Genomic DNA, 17,551 nt, shown 5'->3' on the forward strand with positions numbered 1-17,551 from the left:
TCTTTCTTTCTTTCTTTTCTTTCTTTCTTTCTTTCTTTCTTTCTCTCTCTCTCTCTCTCTCTCTCTCTCTCTCTCTCTCTCTTTCTTTCTTTCTTTCTTTTTTGAGACAGAGTCTTGCTGTGTCACCCAGGCTGGAATGCAGAGGCACGATCTCAGCTCACAGCAATGTCCTCCTCCCAGGTTCAAGTGATCCTCCTGCCTCAGCCTCCCTAGTAGCTTCGATTACAGGCACCCGCCTCCACCTCCAGTTAATTTTCGTATTTTTAGTAGAGCCGGGGTTTGGCCATGTTGCCCAGACTGTTCTTGAGCTCCTGAACTCAGGTAATCAAACCGCCTCGGCCTCTCAAAGTGCTGGGATTACAGGCGTGAGCCACTGCGCTTGGCCTAGATAATTTTATTTCTAATTAGATTTAGTAGAAAGACCTATTGTTGGAGGCAAGTGCCAAATGTTTTCATAGTGACACTTAAGAATTTGCGATGCAATTTTATAGACTGCTGCTTCTCAACCAAAAGCATTATAATTTCTAAAGACAAGCTTGTAAGAATGCAGTTACGTGTGTACACAAGACTTATCAGACCATCTGTGACTAATAAAGCTTGAGAAAGAGGGGAGGAGAGAGGGTATTCTGCCTTCCAGTAACATGTTTGTCTGAAACTTGCTAAACTCCTCTTAGGCAATACTCTGCTCAGAGAGCCATGTGTTTAATTGTAAAAATCTGTCAGTATCATAGGATTCAAAAGACATCAATCATTTATGTCAACAAGGAAAGAGTGAGGGCTGTATGACTCTTCTATCATTAGGAAAAGATGTGCTCAAGAGACAAAAACGTGGTCTAAGGAGGGCTGAGCAACTGTAGGTTACAAGAAAACTGAGTTCCAGACTATAATTTGGCCCCCCTCCCCTAATTTGGACTGGTATATTATATTTTTCATTTCATGTAATGCCATGTGTGCAGTAAGACATTATGTAACTTGGCCAGTCTCGGTGTGTAATATCCACTAAATGCTTTAAAGTGGCTGACGTTATTAGCAGTTTGGTGCATGGGGAGGCCATTGCTTCCCTTGGCTTTGGCGGGATGCAATATTGTGTAATGAGGTTGGAACTGGCCTATATTCAAAATTACATTCCCAAAGGGCTGCTTATTCAAGCCACATGACAACTGGTTCTCTTTTTCTTAAGACTTCATTCTAAGTGGACTAAAAACAGCAAAATTGCCGTGTTTGAACAGTTCCATAGGTGGACTGGGTCTTTTCCTTGTTTTGCTCCCAATTTATTATTTTATACTAATATTTCTGAATTACACCCAGTTTTGGAGACATCGGGACACAAATTCCCGTCCCCCTCCATCTAAGCTGTGTGACTTCAGGCTGGTTACTTCATGATTCTGAGCCTTCATTTCCTTACCTGTAAGTTGGCGATAACACTTCCCTAAGGAGGTGTCTTATAAAGACGCCAACAAAGCTCCAGTCTCTTAATTATGTCGCCTCAGGCAAGTTATTTAGCCGTTTGATTTGCGGATTCCTTACTTACAAGTTGGACCAGTTGTGGCTACTATCCGCAGTAGTCGAGGAATAGATATGATAGGCAAAGCTCCGGCAACGGTGGCTGGCCCTTGGCGGCTCAAGAGGACCTGATAATGGTCCTGCTAGCTAGCAAGCCCTAGTGTAATGCGGTCGAGTTATGAAACTTTGGGAAAAGAGAGAACAAGGAAAGCGGGCGATCAGAGGCCCAGCCGAGAGACCCGCCCCGCTGGGGCCGCCAGCCTGCACCGCGACGCCCCGGGACCCGGCACCGCCTCGCTCCACCCCTGCGAATCCGGGGCGAATCCGGGCGGAGAGTTCCTGGCGGCCGCGCAGCGCAGAGCACCCTCCCGCCCGCCTCCCTCCCGTTGAGCTCCAGCTGTGCCAGAGGCACGCGAGCCTGGAGAGTCCGCAGCCAACGCGCAGGTGCTAGCGGCCCCTTCGCCCTGCAGGTAGGAGCCGCGCCGAGACCCGGATCACCGGGCGCCTGTGGGAGCCGGGTTTCCACTGCCTTCACCCTCAGTCCCTCCTGCCTCCCAACCCGGTCAACTGGCCGCTCCCCGACCAACTTGGACGGGACTTCAGTGAGTGAGTCGGCAGTGGACTCCCCAGCGATCCCCAAGGGCCTCCCTTGCAGGCTTCGGGTGGAATTCCTGCAGGGTGAAAGCTGACAACTCAGGCACGCACTTTTGCCGCGCGGGCGGCTGCCTGGAGCGCAGAGCCGCGCAGGCTCCAGGCTGAAGCCCGGGCGTCCTCTGCAGGATGCACCGCCCCGCCGGCGCGGGGCTTCGGGTGCAGTGTGTATGGTGTCCCCAGGTCATCCGGGCGCCCTTGGTTCGGGAGCGCGGTGGTATGCCTGGGCTGGTGGGGGCGATGGGACCAGCATCCCGTACCAACCAGGAAGTGCCGCGTCCCAAGGCTTCGAGTCCAGCCCTCAGAGCACGGTCCCGGGGGTGTGGTCACAGCCGCGGGTGTCCGCGCCTCGCGCCATGTGATGTGACCACTCGGAGGCGGGGCGAGGGGCCCGGGGGCGAGCAGCAGGGCGTGTGTAAAGGGTCTTGTTCGTCACAGTACGATTCAAGGTATTTGGGACCTAGGGCTCAGATCCAGGAGTGCGGTCCTCCAAGCCTTCCAAAGGATTTTGTGACGCCCTTGAGAACCGCCCTTGTAGACTCAGTCCTGAGCTACCGCCACGCCTGTGTTTGCTCCTCCTCATCTGGGATTATTGCCTTCTTTACTTCCTCTGTGAAGCACTGAATACGAGTAGCTTTTTAAGAACAGACCACAACAGTTTCTTCGTTTGACTATCACTAAGTCTGTCTCCAGAATGGCGAGCTCCGTTAACTTTATCAGCCAGACCTGCCAATTTTAGTTAAGATAAGCCTTTGTGGGCCTCCAAAGACCTCTGAGAGACTAGGTACCCAGAGACCTCTGAGGTATGTTAAATGGTTTAATTCGTGGTGTTGCAATTAAAACCTAAAGAAGGAAAGGAATCTGCCATTTGAACTGTTAACACACACCACATTTATACACTACCTATTTGAATAAGAATCTCTTTCGATATTAAATGTTTTGTGACACACAAGTGAATTTGTACACAGTCTTTTAGCTTGAATTTGTAGACAGCCTTTAAATGTTGTTTGGGGATCTTTGGTCTAATTGTATAAGTGCCCAGTCTGGCTTCTCAAGAACCAGTACAGTTAACAATCCATATAAAAAGTTGGAATGCTGCCTGGGCGTGGTGACTCACGCCTGTAATCCCAGCACTTTGGGAGGCTGAGGCGGGCAGATCACCTGAGGTTAGGAGTTCGAGACCAGCGTGGCCAACATGGTGAAACCCCGCCTCTACTAAAAATACAAAAATTAGCCGGGCGTGGTGGCACACACCTGTAATCCCAGCTACTCGGGAGGCTGAGGCAGGAGAATCGCTTGAACCCGGGAGGCGGAGGTTGCAGTGAGCCGAGATCGTGCCATTGCACTCCAGCCTGGCTGAAAGGGCGAGAGACTGTCTCAAAAAAAAAAAAAAAAAAAAAAAGCTAAGGCTTTGAGGAAAAAGTGTCTTTACAATGTTTGTCCCTGATGACAGAATAATTATGAACTATAGTAAATGCTGTACAATGCTCATTTAGGTTTGTAGACTTACTTATAACTAGGTGGTGGGGAACCCTGCTTCTTGAAAGTTGTATGATTACTTAGTGTTTCTTAATTTAAAACATAGTTACAAATTTTATTTACCTTTAACTTTTACAGGGTTTTTAATTTATTTTTGTTCCGAAGGAAAAGTAGGACTGTCATTTTTAAAAAAAAAAAAATTCCAATTTTATTTTAGGTACGGGGGTACATGTGCAGGTTTGTTACACGGACATGTAGCATGAAGCTGAGGTTGGGGGTACAACTGATCCCATCACCCAGGTAGCGAGCATAGTACCTGATAATTTTTTGACTTTTGCTCTCCTTCCTCCCTCCCACCTCTAGTAGTTCCCAGCGTCTATTGTTGCCATCTCTATATCCATAAGTGCCCAATGTTTACCTTATACTTTTTTTTTTTTTTTTTTTTTTTGAGACAGAGTCTCACTCTGTCTCCCAGGCTGGAGTGCAGTGGCACGATCTCGGCTCACTTCAAGCTCCGCCTCCCGGGTTCACACCATTCTCCTGCCTCAGCCTCCCCAGCAGCTGTAGTACCTTCCACTTATTAGTGAAAACATGCGATGTTTGATTTTCTGTTCCTGCCTTAATTTGCTTAGGATAATGCCCTCCATCCGCATCCATGTTGCTACAAAGGACGTGATTGTGTTATTTTTTTATTGCTGCATGGTCTTCTATGATGCATATGGACCACATTTTCTCTTATCCGGCCCGCAGTTGACGGGCATCTAGGTTGACTCCATTTGCTATTGTGAATAGTGCTGTGGTGAACATATGAATGTGTGTGTGTTTTTGGTAGAGCAACTTATTTTCTTTTGGATATATACGCAGTAATGGGGCTGCGGAGTTGAATGGTAGTTCTGTTTTGAGTTCTTTGAGAAATCTGCAACTGCCTTCCACAGTGGCTGAAATAATTTACGTTCCAACCAACGGTATATAAATGTTTTCTTACAGGATTAAAAAAAAATTTTTTTCTTTTAATTTCACTTTTGTTGTGGTAAAATATGCACAACATAAAATTTACCATTTTAGCCATTTTTAAGTGTACATGTAGTGGCATTAAATACATTCACATTGTTGTGCTACTGTCAACACCATCCATCCACAAGACTCTTCATCTTTCTTACAGGGTTTTAATAACATTTTAATGATAATGGTTGTGTTGCAGGCTTTAGTTTTATCACTAAGCAAGGTTTGAGTTCCTTCTCGTAGCTTTAGAGAAATGCACCTTTTAAACTTTTTTTTTTTTGAGGCAGGGTCTCACTCTGTTGCCCAGATTGGAGTGTAGTGGCACAACAGTCTTGACCTCCCAGGCTCAAGTGATACTCCCATCTCAGTTTCTGAGTAGCTGGAACTATAGGTGTGCATCACCACCCTTGGCCAGTTTTGTTTGTTTGTTTGTTTTTGTAGAGATGAGGTCTCACTGTGTTGCTAAGGCTGGTCTTGAATAACTGGGCTCCAGCAATCCTCCCATTTCGGCTTCCCAAAGTGCTGGATTACAGGCATGAGCTACCATACCCAGCCAAGAAATGCACTTTTAAAAGAGAAAAGGTAAAAAGCCATAGCCAGACTGTTTAACAAATCTTATCTACAGCAGGAAAGGCCTAATACGTTACTGTTTGAGAATAAACTTGTGATGTATTTAAACTTTTGTCTAAGGGTATTGTGGGGTTTAGCTATCAAGAGGAAGGAACACGTAAGGCAGTTATTGTTATTGATCATTTCCTCTCCCGAGTATCTATCAGAAAAATGGCAGTTGTCAGTGTTGTTGTCTTTAGCAGTGCAATAGTACCTATCTAAATTATGCTTGAACTCAGGTAATGTTGCCTTCTTAGTAACTAAAGGTAGTGTTGATCAAACTTGAAATTACATGTAGCAATTTCCTGTCCATCCCAGGTGTTTACTAAAGATTGATACTACGAGACCCAACACATAAGATATGTCTCTTTAAACTTGTAGTTAGGCTGAATCATTGTGTTCACAAGAAAAGCTGTAACTCTGCAAGGTCTGGTTTTATGTTTACAATCCTTTAAGTCTGAGCACCACAAAATAAAATGTATTTGCTGGGGGGGTGCGGTTAAAATTGTCGCAGGGTTAAAATGAGAAACATGTAAACCTAACTTTCCCATAAGCCTGTGACATTTCTGGTTACAAAGAGAATCATACAAATCACATCTTATGCTTCAGTGGGAACACATTCCAGTGTGTTAGTTTCCCTAAATTCACACTGCAGTGTAAAATCTGGACCCCAGCTGTTTTAGCTGGGTTATTAAGCAAAAGTGTATGTTATATAAGTGTTTAATAGTGTCACAGGTTTTTCTTCTATTGCAAAACTTTCTTAATTTTTAAATTTATTGAGCAAACATTACAGCGGCAGAATAAAATCAATTATTTATTTAATAAACACTTACATGGTGTTTACTTTGTGCCTTGCACTTGTCTAAGCATTTTACAAACATGAATACATTTAACCCTCAAACAACCCTGTAATAGGTAATCTTATTATGGCCATTTTATTTATTTATTTATGTTTGTTTTATTGTGTTTTATTTTGTAGAGATGGGGTCTTGCTATGTTGCCCAGGCTAGTTTCAAACTTCTGGGTTCAAATGGTCCTCCTATCTTGGCCTCGAAAAGTGCTGGGATTCACAGGTATGAGCCACTGTGCCTGGCCTATGCCCATTTTATAGATGAGGCAGTTTGAGGCATAGTGAGATCCCACAACTAGTGCATGGCAGAGCTAGGGATCCATCTCTGGCAGCTTGCACCCAGAGTTTTAACATTGCTGTCTGTTTAGAAAAAAACATAACCTGTGATTCCATCCTCCTAACAAACTTTTTTTTAAAGGTTTTTTGATTCCCATTTTGTCTGTGTTCTTTGACGTAATCGCAATTATAGTGCAACTCAGACAATCTGTTCAAGTCCTTTACTTTTCGGAAGAAGAAATTAAGGTGGAACATGGGTATGTCCAAGGGTAGAAGCACTGGGGCAGGGTCCTGGAGATCCTCTGCTGGGCCAGGCCTTAAATCCCTGATTGTGAGGAGATTGGGCCAGGGATCCTGGGAGAGTCTGGGAGGCCAGGGCTGTGTTTGGGAGGAGTTGGGTGTTATTTGCCAATCCAGAGGGAAGCATTTCAATATTTTAAAAATTGTTATGACCATACTAGAGCTAATCTGCTAAATAAGGGCCCACGTTATGGCCGACTGGGTCATGGGAGGTCTTGCTTCCTAGGGCTCCAGAATCCTGGATTGCTTCCCCCGTTGCTGCTAATGCCCATGACCCTCAGCTCCCCTCTGGATGAGGGCAAGATTTTATTCTGTACTCAATCATTTTTTGAACTTTTTGGATCTAGAGTTGGGAACCTTTTGGAAGCCTCTGACGCACAAAAGAAAATCAGCCAAAATCAACATGGAAATAAAAATAACTTGGTTTAGTCAGTTCTTTTGTTAAGAAAGAGAGAGAGACACTTCTCAGGCCGTAAACTTATGAACTTTATATTAAGAACAGGAAAATAAGGATTCAGAATTTAACAGTGATCTTTTTCAAAGATCTTTTACAGAGGCTTTTACAGATGGCACATTTAGATGAAGGCGAATAGGAATAAACATGGGGAAAAGGAAAGCCGTAGAAAGGGAGGGGAGAAACAAGTGCAGAGACGAGGCATTGGCAGAGGGCCATAGATAGGAAGCATGGAGCTAATACCTTTCTCAGTTCTTTACAAAAAGCCTGTGTCTCAGTGTGTTACCACCGGACGATGCCTTCAAAATATCATAAGCAGTTGCAAATGATCTTTCCTTTGGTGTATCTTGATGGGATCTTAATGTTTAAACTGTTGCTAATCAACAAAGCATGTGGACAATAAGATACAAGGGAACTGTTGGCCCCTGATTGGGATCTTCATAACAGTCTAGTCTAGTTTGGTTTATGCCGCTTTCCGTGGGTGGATTTTATATGTAGTGTGATATTAGAATCACTGGATTTGCCGTTATTTTTTCTATTGACGGTCTTCCCTGTGAGAGGGCAAGGTTCTTGAGGTCACAGACTGTGTTTTTGTCATTTTTGTGTCTCCAGTGTCCATTGTAGTGTACAATAGATGTGAGCTGAATGACAGGGTACATGGATGAAGGGAGAAGGTGTAATCCATTTTGTTAAAAATACATAGGTATTTCCAGAAAATAAGTTTTTATAATTAAAGTTGTACTTATTTGTTTGCTCCATGGTGCCATTTAACTATTCTTAAAAATAAAATGTGTAGATGTGGAATGGACAGTCTGTGGCATTTTGGGTAAACTCACTTCATTGATCTTTTTCTGCCCAAGTTCTGATGAAGGAGTCCTTTGAAATAAAGAGTTCGAGTAGGTAGCCATGGGTTGGGATTGGAGATTCATGACTTGGAGCAGAAAAACATTTCCAGATGTGTAGGGCAGTGGTTCTCTGAAGATGCAGACCCAAAAGTGAGAAATTTAACCAAAGGAGCTAAGAATAGGGAAAAAAATGAAGATGAAGTTTTAGATACTGTTTTTTAAGTGTCACCATTATTCCTGCTTTGGAATAAAAAGATGTAAGAAGTAAGGTAGGAGTACAGAATTTGGGGATGAAGTATATTTTTGGCACTAACATCACTGTGATGTTAAAACTATTTTTAAAAGATAATAAATACCCACACCTCTGACTTACTAATTATTTTACTAAATGTATTGCTCTCTATGCTATTTATGTCTATTATTTCTATATGGTGAAAATACTGTACCTGCTGCACGTCTTCCCCAAACTGCATGTTCTAGTGATATCATGTTGGTAACTTAGAAGTGGCCATGGTAGGAATTTCTTTTTTTGAGACAGGGTTTCACTCTTGTTGCCCAGGCAGGAGTGCAATGGTGCAATCTCGGCTCACTGCAACTTCCACCTCCCAGGTTCAAGCGATTCTCCTGCCTCAGCCTCCTGCCTCAGCCTCCCAAGTAACTGGGATTACAGGTGCATACCACCACACCTGGCTTATTTTGTATTTCTAGTAGAGACAGGGTTTCACCATGTTGGCCAGGCTGGTCTCGAACTCCTGACCTCGTGATCCTTGTCCTTCCAGGAATATTTACACTGTGGAAATTGGCACACACTACAGTTAGGGTTTCTCCTCCACCCCAACCTGGTTACTAAGCATTTGTCAGCACACCACTGGCTTTGCCCAAGGGGGATATCTGAGCTTCTCCACCCCCCTCTTTTTTTCTCATTATGACCAAAGAGATTTGTCGTGCACTTTTCTTTCAACTGTCACAGTGATTCTGAATTTGGGGATGTGGTTGGGGGGAAAGGAATACACATAGTTACGCTATGTTCTAATCTCTTTGTGCCTATTATCTGGTCTGGTACAGGTCTCAGTTGCATTCAGTTTAACCCTTGATTCTATCCTTTTGTAGAGATACACTTCTCCCTGCAACCTCCTGAAGAGCTGGCTTTCCCTCCTTCTCCATCACAGTAGTTCCAAGGTCTGGCTAAACAAAATCACCTGGGAACTTCTTAAAATACAAACTTCCAAGTTCTATCACATATGTAATAAATTTAGATTCTTGAGGAATGGGACTCAAAGTAGTATTTTATAAATTCCCTTGGGAGTTTGATGATCACCCCATGTGCCTTCTGGGCCCCTCTTGTGGGCTCTTGCTCTCCAGCCCTGGCATCTGTGTACCTTGCTTAGAATCAGGTCATTTGGGCTGCTGGACCCCGGCCACATTGTATGGTAGCCTTGATTTTTATGTTTGTACTCAAATTCTGATCCTGTGAAACTTGGTAATCAGGGGCCACTCTTTTCCCCATTGGCCTGTCATTCGTACCAGAGCCTGATTTTTCGTGCTCAGTTCTTTGGAGCCTGGGTTTCTAACTAGCGAGGCAGCTAGTGTGTTGCGGGGAGAGTATCAGAGGAGTCAGGTGTGCTAAGTTTCATTTCTACTTTAGCGTCTGTGTAACCTCGATAAACTTGTTTTTCACCTTTCTGAACTACAGTTGCCTATCTCCAGAGTTTGTTAGGAAGGTTGTTTCTAGAACACATCAAGCTTTGTTCCATCTTAGGGCCTTTGAATCATGCTATTCCCTCTGCCTGGAGCACACTTCTCCTAAGTCTTTGCATGACTTGCTTCTTTTTTGTCATTTGGATCAATGACAAAATGGTCAAATGTTATCTCCTTGGAAAGGTTTTCCCTGACCATTGACAGCTGCCTCACCTCACAGTCCACATTGCATTGCTTGCTACCTGATCCTGTTCCAGCCTTTTACCTAGGGTTATTTTCATGCTAGCATTTACCACCATCTGAAATTCTTTTTGTTTTCTCGTTTTCTTGGTTACTGGGTTTTCTATGCAAGAACTTAAGCTTTATGAGAGTAGGGACTTGCCTGACACATAGTAGGTACTCACTAACTACTTGTTGAATGACTACCTTTCCAAGTTATTATATAAATATATGATGTTAGTGTGAACCCTGGTTCCCAAGCGATTCATTTGTTTTCCTAATTGTTCTTTTCTGACTTCACAGATGTTGCTGTTTTTATGACAATGATTCATTGCTGAGATATTACTGCAATTTGGAGCAAAGTGCTGCTCTCAACTGATGAGAAATAAAATCTGTAGCTTTCTATGTGAATGCCTCCTTTCATTTTCAGAGAGCTTGCAAAATCTTGTTTCAGTTGCATCTATTTGTCATGTGGGTGTATAATCTGCGATAGAATGGATCGATTAAACATAACATAAATGAGACTGATGTGGGGAAACTCCTGTTTCCTCCCTTTTTTGAGTTCTACCAGAGGTGGTTTTTGGTAGCGTCATGGGGACTAGGGAAATGTGCATCACTTTCTAAGAAAGGCAGTCCATAGGCTGGGCACGGTGGCTCATGCCTGTCATCCCAACATTTTGGAAGGCTGAGGCAGGTGGATCACTTGAGGTCAGGAGTTCAAGGTCAGCCTGACCAACACGGTGAAACCTCATCTCTACTAAAAATACAAAAATTAGCCGCGTGTGGCGGTAAGTACCTGTAATCCTAGCTACTTGGGAGGCTGAGGCAGGAGAATTGCTTGAACTTAGGAGGTGGAGGTTACAGTGAGCTGAGATCGTGCCATAGCACTCCAGCCTGGGTGACAGAGCAAGACTCTGTCTCAAAACAAAAACAAACAAGTAACAAAAAGAAAGGCATGCCAGAAACACATGTTGGATATGTTCATCCTATCTGATCTCACCAGATACATGGGGTAGGTCTGACTAACGGTGAAGTAATTTTTGCAGATCCATTGCCTGGAAGGCCAATAAGGTTGGCAGTGAAAGCTTTCATCCTGTATTTGCAATAGCCCCTTTTCAGGATGGCGTTGAAGAATTTATCAAGCACAGAGTCTTTTTGGTACTAACACAGTACTAGGCCTAGGCTAGTGAGTCTAAAATGTGGTTCCAGTCCCACAGTTTATAGTCTAATGCAGTCACCCAAAGGCAGGACGGAATTGTGCAGCAGAATCCTGCCAGGCCACCTGAAATGGGCTGCCCTTTATAATGATTCTATGTTCCAGTTTTCCTTGATAGTGATTTTCAGACTGCTTTGTTTCAGGGCAGTGCAGTGTTGTGAATGTTTGTCTTCTTCAAATTCATTTATTGAAATCCTCACCCCAAGGGGTGATGGTATTAGGAGGTGAGGCCTTTGGGAGGTGATTAGGCCACAGTGGTTCTGCCCTCATCAAGGAGATTAGTGCCTTTATAAAAGAGGCCAGAGAGGGACCTCTGACTCTCTTCACTAAGTGAGGGGTTAGCGAAAAGGCAGCCACTGGGGAAGCAGGCTTTTACCAGACACCAAATCTGCAAGCACCTGGATCTCAGACTTCCCAGCCCCCAGAACTGTGAGAAGTAAGTTTCTGTTGTTTATAAGCCACCTAGTCTATGGTATTTTGTTATAGCAGCCTGAATGGACTAAGACAGGTGGGCTGGCATTAGAGTAGAGATTGGGTCCAGGGATGTAGACAGCAGAATTCTGGAGCATTTCTAAACACCACACTCAATCAAAGCATCTCATTTAGAAAATGTACTATTGTATATTTGCCTTTTAAAAATTATTTTTGGGCTGGGCACATTGGCTCATGACTGTAATCTCAGCACTTTAGAAGGCCAAGGTGGGTGGATCACTTGAGGTCAGGAGTTTGAGACCAGCCTGGCCAACATGGTGAAACCCCATCTCTACTAAAAATACAAAAATTAGCCAGTTGTGGTGGTACACACCTTTATTTGCAGCTACTTGGGAGGCTGAGGTAGGACAATTGCTTGAACCAGGGAGACGGAGGTTGCAGTCAGCTGAGATTGCGCCACTACACTCCAGCCTGGGCAATGAAGTGAGATTCCATCTAAAAAATAAAAATAAAAAATAAAAAAGTAAAAATTATGTTTGTTTCAGATTTGCAGAAAAGTCGTGACGCTATTACAGCAAGTTTCAAAGGAGTACACAGTTTCCTCTATTATTAACATCTCACATTGTTATGTGATATATTTGTTATAATTAATGAACCAATATAGACGCTATATTGAGTAAAACCCATACTTTATTTAGATATTCTCCCATGTCCTTTTTCTATTCCAGTATCTTGCCCAGGATACCATGCTACATTTCATAGTTGTGTCTCCTTGGGCTCCCTTGGTTATCATGGTTGCTCAGACTTTCCTTGTTTTTGATGACCTTGATAGTTTTGAGGGGTACTGGTTAGGTATTCTGTAGAATGTCCCTCAGTTGGGATTTTTATGATGTTTTTCTCAAGATTACATTGGGATTATGGGTTTGGGGAGGGAGAGGACAGAGGTAAAATACCATACTTATCACATCTTATCAAGGGCACATACTATCAGCATGACTCATCACTGGTGATGTCCACTTTGATCACCTAACTGAGGTTGTATGTGTAAGGTTTTCCATTGTAAGGTTACTTTTTTCCTCCCTCTACACACTGTACTCTTTGGAAAGAAGTCACTGTGCACAACCCATATTTTTGGGAGTTATGTTCTACCTCCTAGAGAGGGGAAAATGTCCTAAAAAGATCTCATTCCCTTTACTTCCTTTAATGTTACAGATTTTCTGTTGAATGTCATTAATTTTGGTTTAAAATAGAAAAGTAGTACACTTAGGTGGCCTTGTTTCATTTCTGTGCTAGTTCACAAACACAGAAACACTTTAGAAAGAGTTTTAGTTGCAGGCAAGTCCCTCTTTTTTTTTTTTTTTTAGATGGAGTCTCACTCTGTTGCCCAGGGCTCACTGCAACCTCCGCCTCCCGGGTTCAAGCAATTCTCGTGCCTTAGCCTCCTGAGTAGCTGCAATTATAGGCGCACGCCACCATCCCCAGCTAATTTTTGTATTTTTAGTAGAGACAGGGTTTCACCATGTTGGTCAGGCTGGTCTTGAACTCCTGACTTCGTGATCCACCTGCCTCGGCCTCCCAAAGTGCTGGGATTACAGGCGTGTGCCACCGCACCCGGCCTGAGTCGCTCTTTTTAAATGAAAGTTGTGGGCAGACAATTATGCTCAGAGACCAGATAAATCTGGTCAAAGGGACCAGAATGATACCCCTGAATCAGGTGTTGGTTAGTGGCTTAGTGTGCGGTAGGCTTCCCATGAAGCCTTTGTGCTCTGATGTCTGACTGAGGACACAGTCCTCCTAAAATAGAGTGTGAGGCCCATCGCAGCATGGCTGACTCTCTAATGGCCAAGTTCTCTTGTGGCTTAGCTCTCAGGACAGTCAGGTAATCTGCCCAGAGCTGAACCTTGGGATCTGGCTAGACAGACCTGACGAGTTTTCTGTTGCAATCAAATAAAGGACAACAATATTAATTTGGAACATGTTGAGAAGTCATTGTTGTAATTAAGCACAAGTTAAGCATACATAATAAGCACTTCACATAATTGATTAGAATTATTTTAACACAACCAAAGCAAAATTCAAAAATTCCAAAGCAAAAATTCAATTCTCAATCTTTCTTTCTCTCTCTCTCTCATGCCAGTAACCATTATTGACACTGTCTCCTGATTTCACCTAGAATTTATTTCTGAATTTACTTGATATTCTCTAAGTCATAGCACTTAATATGACTTCTATATAGCAAAAGCTTCCTTACGCCTGATTTCCTAGTGCCAAGGACTCAAGGAGTCTATAAAATTTGACCATAATTTAAAATTGGCCATATGTTCAATGAGTAGGAGAGTTGATGTGAAGCAAGGGAGGTATCACAACCCCAGCCTAGACCCTTTGCTCTGTGCTGCAAAAATGGTTTAGAATTCCTTTAGTAGAGAATGTGTAAGTGACTGTCATTCACTGAGCACACTACCTTATCATTTAGTTCTGTATCCCACAGCATCTTAATCAGTCTACTTTGATCCTGTCCGACCCACTTTCCTGCCATTGCTGATTATATAATGGGACAATCTTACTTAAGTAGGGGTGAGTGTTACCTGGATTCAGTGGCCTGAGAATTTTTTCCTTCCCTTGAATGTTTCTTTAGGTTTCACATTTTAAGGGTCAGTGACACTTAGCTGTTATCCATTGTTTCACAGATGAGTCATGGAAAATGCAAAATGAGTTTGAAAATTATCCTCACATGACAGCCATCATGCAACTTATAAGGAAAAATGGCACTTAGGGAGTAATAAGCCTCTAAAAATTTCTAAAGATTGAGGGGGGAAAAAACCCTCAAAGAATTTAGCTGACTTCAGTCAGTTTTAAATAAGAGGCCCAAAATAAATAAGTGAGAAATTTGAAAACTTCATTCATATCAATACATGCCAGCTTTTTTCATATTATTAGGATATTTGCATATATTTTGGTCAAAAGCTGCTTACTTGAAAATATGTATTCAGAAGAAAAATGTCCATAATATGCTGTAGTTTTTTTTTTTTTTTTTTTTTTAAAGACAACCTTCTAAGTTTGCCTCTGAAACTATCCTGAGAGCAACTACCCTCTGGGGATTTATGGTCTAGTGCTGTGGTTCTCACACTCCACTGTGCACCAGAATCCCTGGAGGGCTCAGGAGAGTACAGAGCGCTGGGCCTCACCCTAGAGTTTCTGATTCAGTAGGTCTGGGCTGGGCAGAGAATTTGCGTTTCTAACAAGCTCCCAGATAATGCTGATGCTGCTGGTTTGGGGACTGCGATTTGAGAATCACTGATCTAATGGTTTAGCTGACACATCAGTTAACATAATTCAAAGATTAAATGCTGTGAAATAAGTACAAGTAACATGCAATGGGAAACAGGGTGTGGAGAAGTGGGGTAAACGATGAATAATCAACTAAAGATCAGAGAAATCATATGGAAGCAGAAAGGTTAAGCAGGATCTTGAAGCCTTGGCAGGTAGGGCATTTTGGTGATGACGCTCTCCTGTTGGGAGGGAGAGTGCAGAATGTATATGGGAGTGGGAGTGTAGCCTAGCACAGGAGGAGAGTAGGGGTGATGTGAAGGGAGGAACAACCATGAACAGGTAGAATTAAGAATGAGAGGGCTGGAAAGTTAAACTAACACGTTCTTGGTTTTTGGAGTTTGGCAGCAAAGGAAAAGCATGATCAGAGCTATGCTTAAGAAGGGCAGCTCTGGCACTGCAACAGATGGTGCAGGAAGAGAAAGAGTGATTTTGGGAGAATCAGTTAGGAATTATTGAGGCAGCCCCGCCCAGAAGCAAGGATAGGCTGGAGAAGAGCATGAAGGTGGGAGGGATACAGTCATGGGAGGCATCTGTAGCAGAAGCCACACATTTGGTAGTTGATTGGCTCCTGAAAATGAGAGCGCTAAGAGTCAAGGTGAGAGTGAGGATTCAAAGTCTGAATTGTTGATGATGAGTGTTGGTGGTGGCTGGATCTCTCAGAACAAATAATTGGATAAGAAAAAGAACCTCCTGGGCCTTGGTTTCTTCAGTAGAGGAGTGGACTAGATACTCTTAAAGGTTTCTTTGTAATTGTAATTAAGGGTTTGAGGGTTTTTGTTGTCTGAAATATGATAGAACATAGTTGTACAAAAAGTTAATGGCTTGTGTATAACAGGCACTCGTATGTTTGTTGATTAGTTGATCCATGACAATCATTAGCTCTGAAATAGTTACATCTGCACATAGTCGTCTTCCTCGGCTCTTCATTTTGCTATGGTTTTCTTAGTATGTTGACTTACTCTTCCTCCCATTTTATAAATTATGAATATCAACTTTTTTTTGATATGTGCTCTATGTATATATTTTAACAACTACAGCAGATAATTTAAACATCTCTTTGGCTGTTTCTTACATCATAATAATCACACCTTATATGGAGATATTTATACACAACTCTGTCTTTCCCACTGGATCATAACATCCTTTTGGGTAAGGGACATATCTTACTCATTTTCATCTTCCTCACTGCACTCATGGTCAATACTTACAAAAAGTGGCCAGCAAATGTTTGAGGAACTGGATTGAATCATTGAGTAAGAGTAAATTACTGTCTGTTCTTTTGGGAGAGACAAATGTTTCAGACAATAAAGAGTAATAGTTTAAAGGGAAATGGAAGTCCATATATCCTAGGAGGTAGAAAGAGGAAACACATTTCATTCAGTAGACTCTTAGAACTGGAATAGACATATTCATGGGCACTGTAGGGACTAGAAGCAGAAGCCTATAAAAAGTAGCGCAGTGGTTAGCTCTATCCTAAATTAGCCATTGAAAACCTTGGGCCAGACCTTTCCATGCTGGGCCTCAATTTTCTCCTTTGTAATATTGAGGTTATACTAAATTACAAAGTTTTAGAACTCTCTGAACACCCTTTTGGGAAGAATTCTAAGCAGAGGGAACAGCATGAGTAAAACACAAGAGATAGGTAAGAGTATGTGTGTTCTTTGTGACTGGTTGTGACATGCTAGGAAATTAAGCAGGAAGAGCAGGTGGAGGCCTTGTTTCAGAGAGCCAAGATAAGGAGTCTGGACCCATCCTATGATAATAGGTGGTGTCTTATGCAGAGATTTGTGCCAGGTGGTTTAATTGGGGATGGCATCCAGGGAGCATGGGTGAAGGACGAGAGACAGTCATCTAGGGAAGGAGGCAATAGTAATACAAGGAGGCATTATTGGAGTGCCATTGCTATAGGCAGCTGATTGCTTTATTCCAAGAGATCATCTGAGAAGTTTTATGAAATGCACTTAGCACAGTTTATGTAGAGAAAAAAGAGAGAGGCTTTTATCTATATTTCTTGTTTCCCATTGAATAAAAGCAGCCCCACTTCTGGATTGCACATGTATGACTGCCAGGTTCCCATGGGCGACACATGAAGCAGCAACAGAGGAGTCTAGGGGTGAGTGGGCTTGTCAGTTTGCACTTGTGTGAAGCTGGTTAAATTCTTCATGGAACTGGCTGCAGTGGCAATGCTGGAATAAGAAGCAAGTTTGAGAGGATTTGAAGTAGTCTGTAAAAGGAGGCCAATACAGGGAGCTATTGAGAGATTTTAAACAAAGGAACACCTAATCAGAATGATATAATGGTGTGCTTGTAAGTGTTTAACAACCAGCTCTCCAGAAAATGTGCGTGCACATATGTCTATTATAAATTGTTCTGATACAAAAGATGTGTAGCACACAATTTACAAGTAGTAATAAAATGCTCTTTATCATTAAATCTATATAGCTAATTGATTTAGACAGATTTCTGTTGGTTTTTGTTGAACTCTTATATCCATAGCCTAGTCATGGTTACAGTTGATGAAAGAGCATATTGATATTTTCTTTTTACATTATTGTGTAATTTGAAAGTGAAGCAGCAAAGGTGTATCCCAAAACTTTACTTTTTCAGGAAACATCTTCCTTATGAATTGGCCAGTACTTTTTCTTAATACTAGAAGAATATTTCCTCAATTTTTTGTTTTATTCACG

The 17,551-nt window shown here is 42.5% G+C and overlaps 1 protein-coding gene across 3 annotated transcripts in view; it reads left to right on the plus strand.

Moving 5' to 3' along the window:
* The first annotated feature begins 1,851 nt into the window (after positions 1-1,851).
* Positions 1,852-17,551, plus strand: part of PLD1 (phospholipase D1) — a 212,015-nt gene continuing 196,315 nt past the window's right edge. The window contains exon 1 of one of the 3 annotated variants that reach the window (XM_007972100.3): positions 1,852-1,973. The gene's annotated coding sequence lies outside the window, so the exon portion shown is untranslated. Of the gene's footprint in view, positions 1,974-2,600; positions 2,958-17,551 lie in introns of those variants that run through there. The other 2 variants (XM_073023463.1, XM_007972101.3) reach the window with 2 other exon arrangements.

The sequence above is a fragment of the Chlorocebus sabaeus genome, chromosome 15, assembly GCF_047675955.1.
Source record: "Chlorocebus sabaeus isolate Y175 chromosome 15, mChlSab1.0.hap1, whole genome shotgun sequence".
Taxonomy (NCBI): domain Eukaryota; kingdom Metazoa; phylum Chordata; class Mammalia; order Primates; family Cercopithecidae; genus Chlorocebus; species Chlorocebus sabaeus.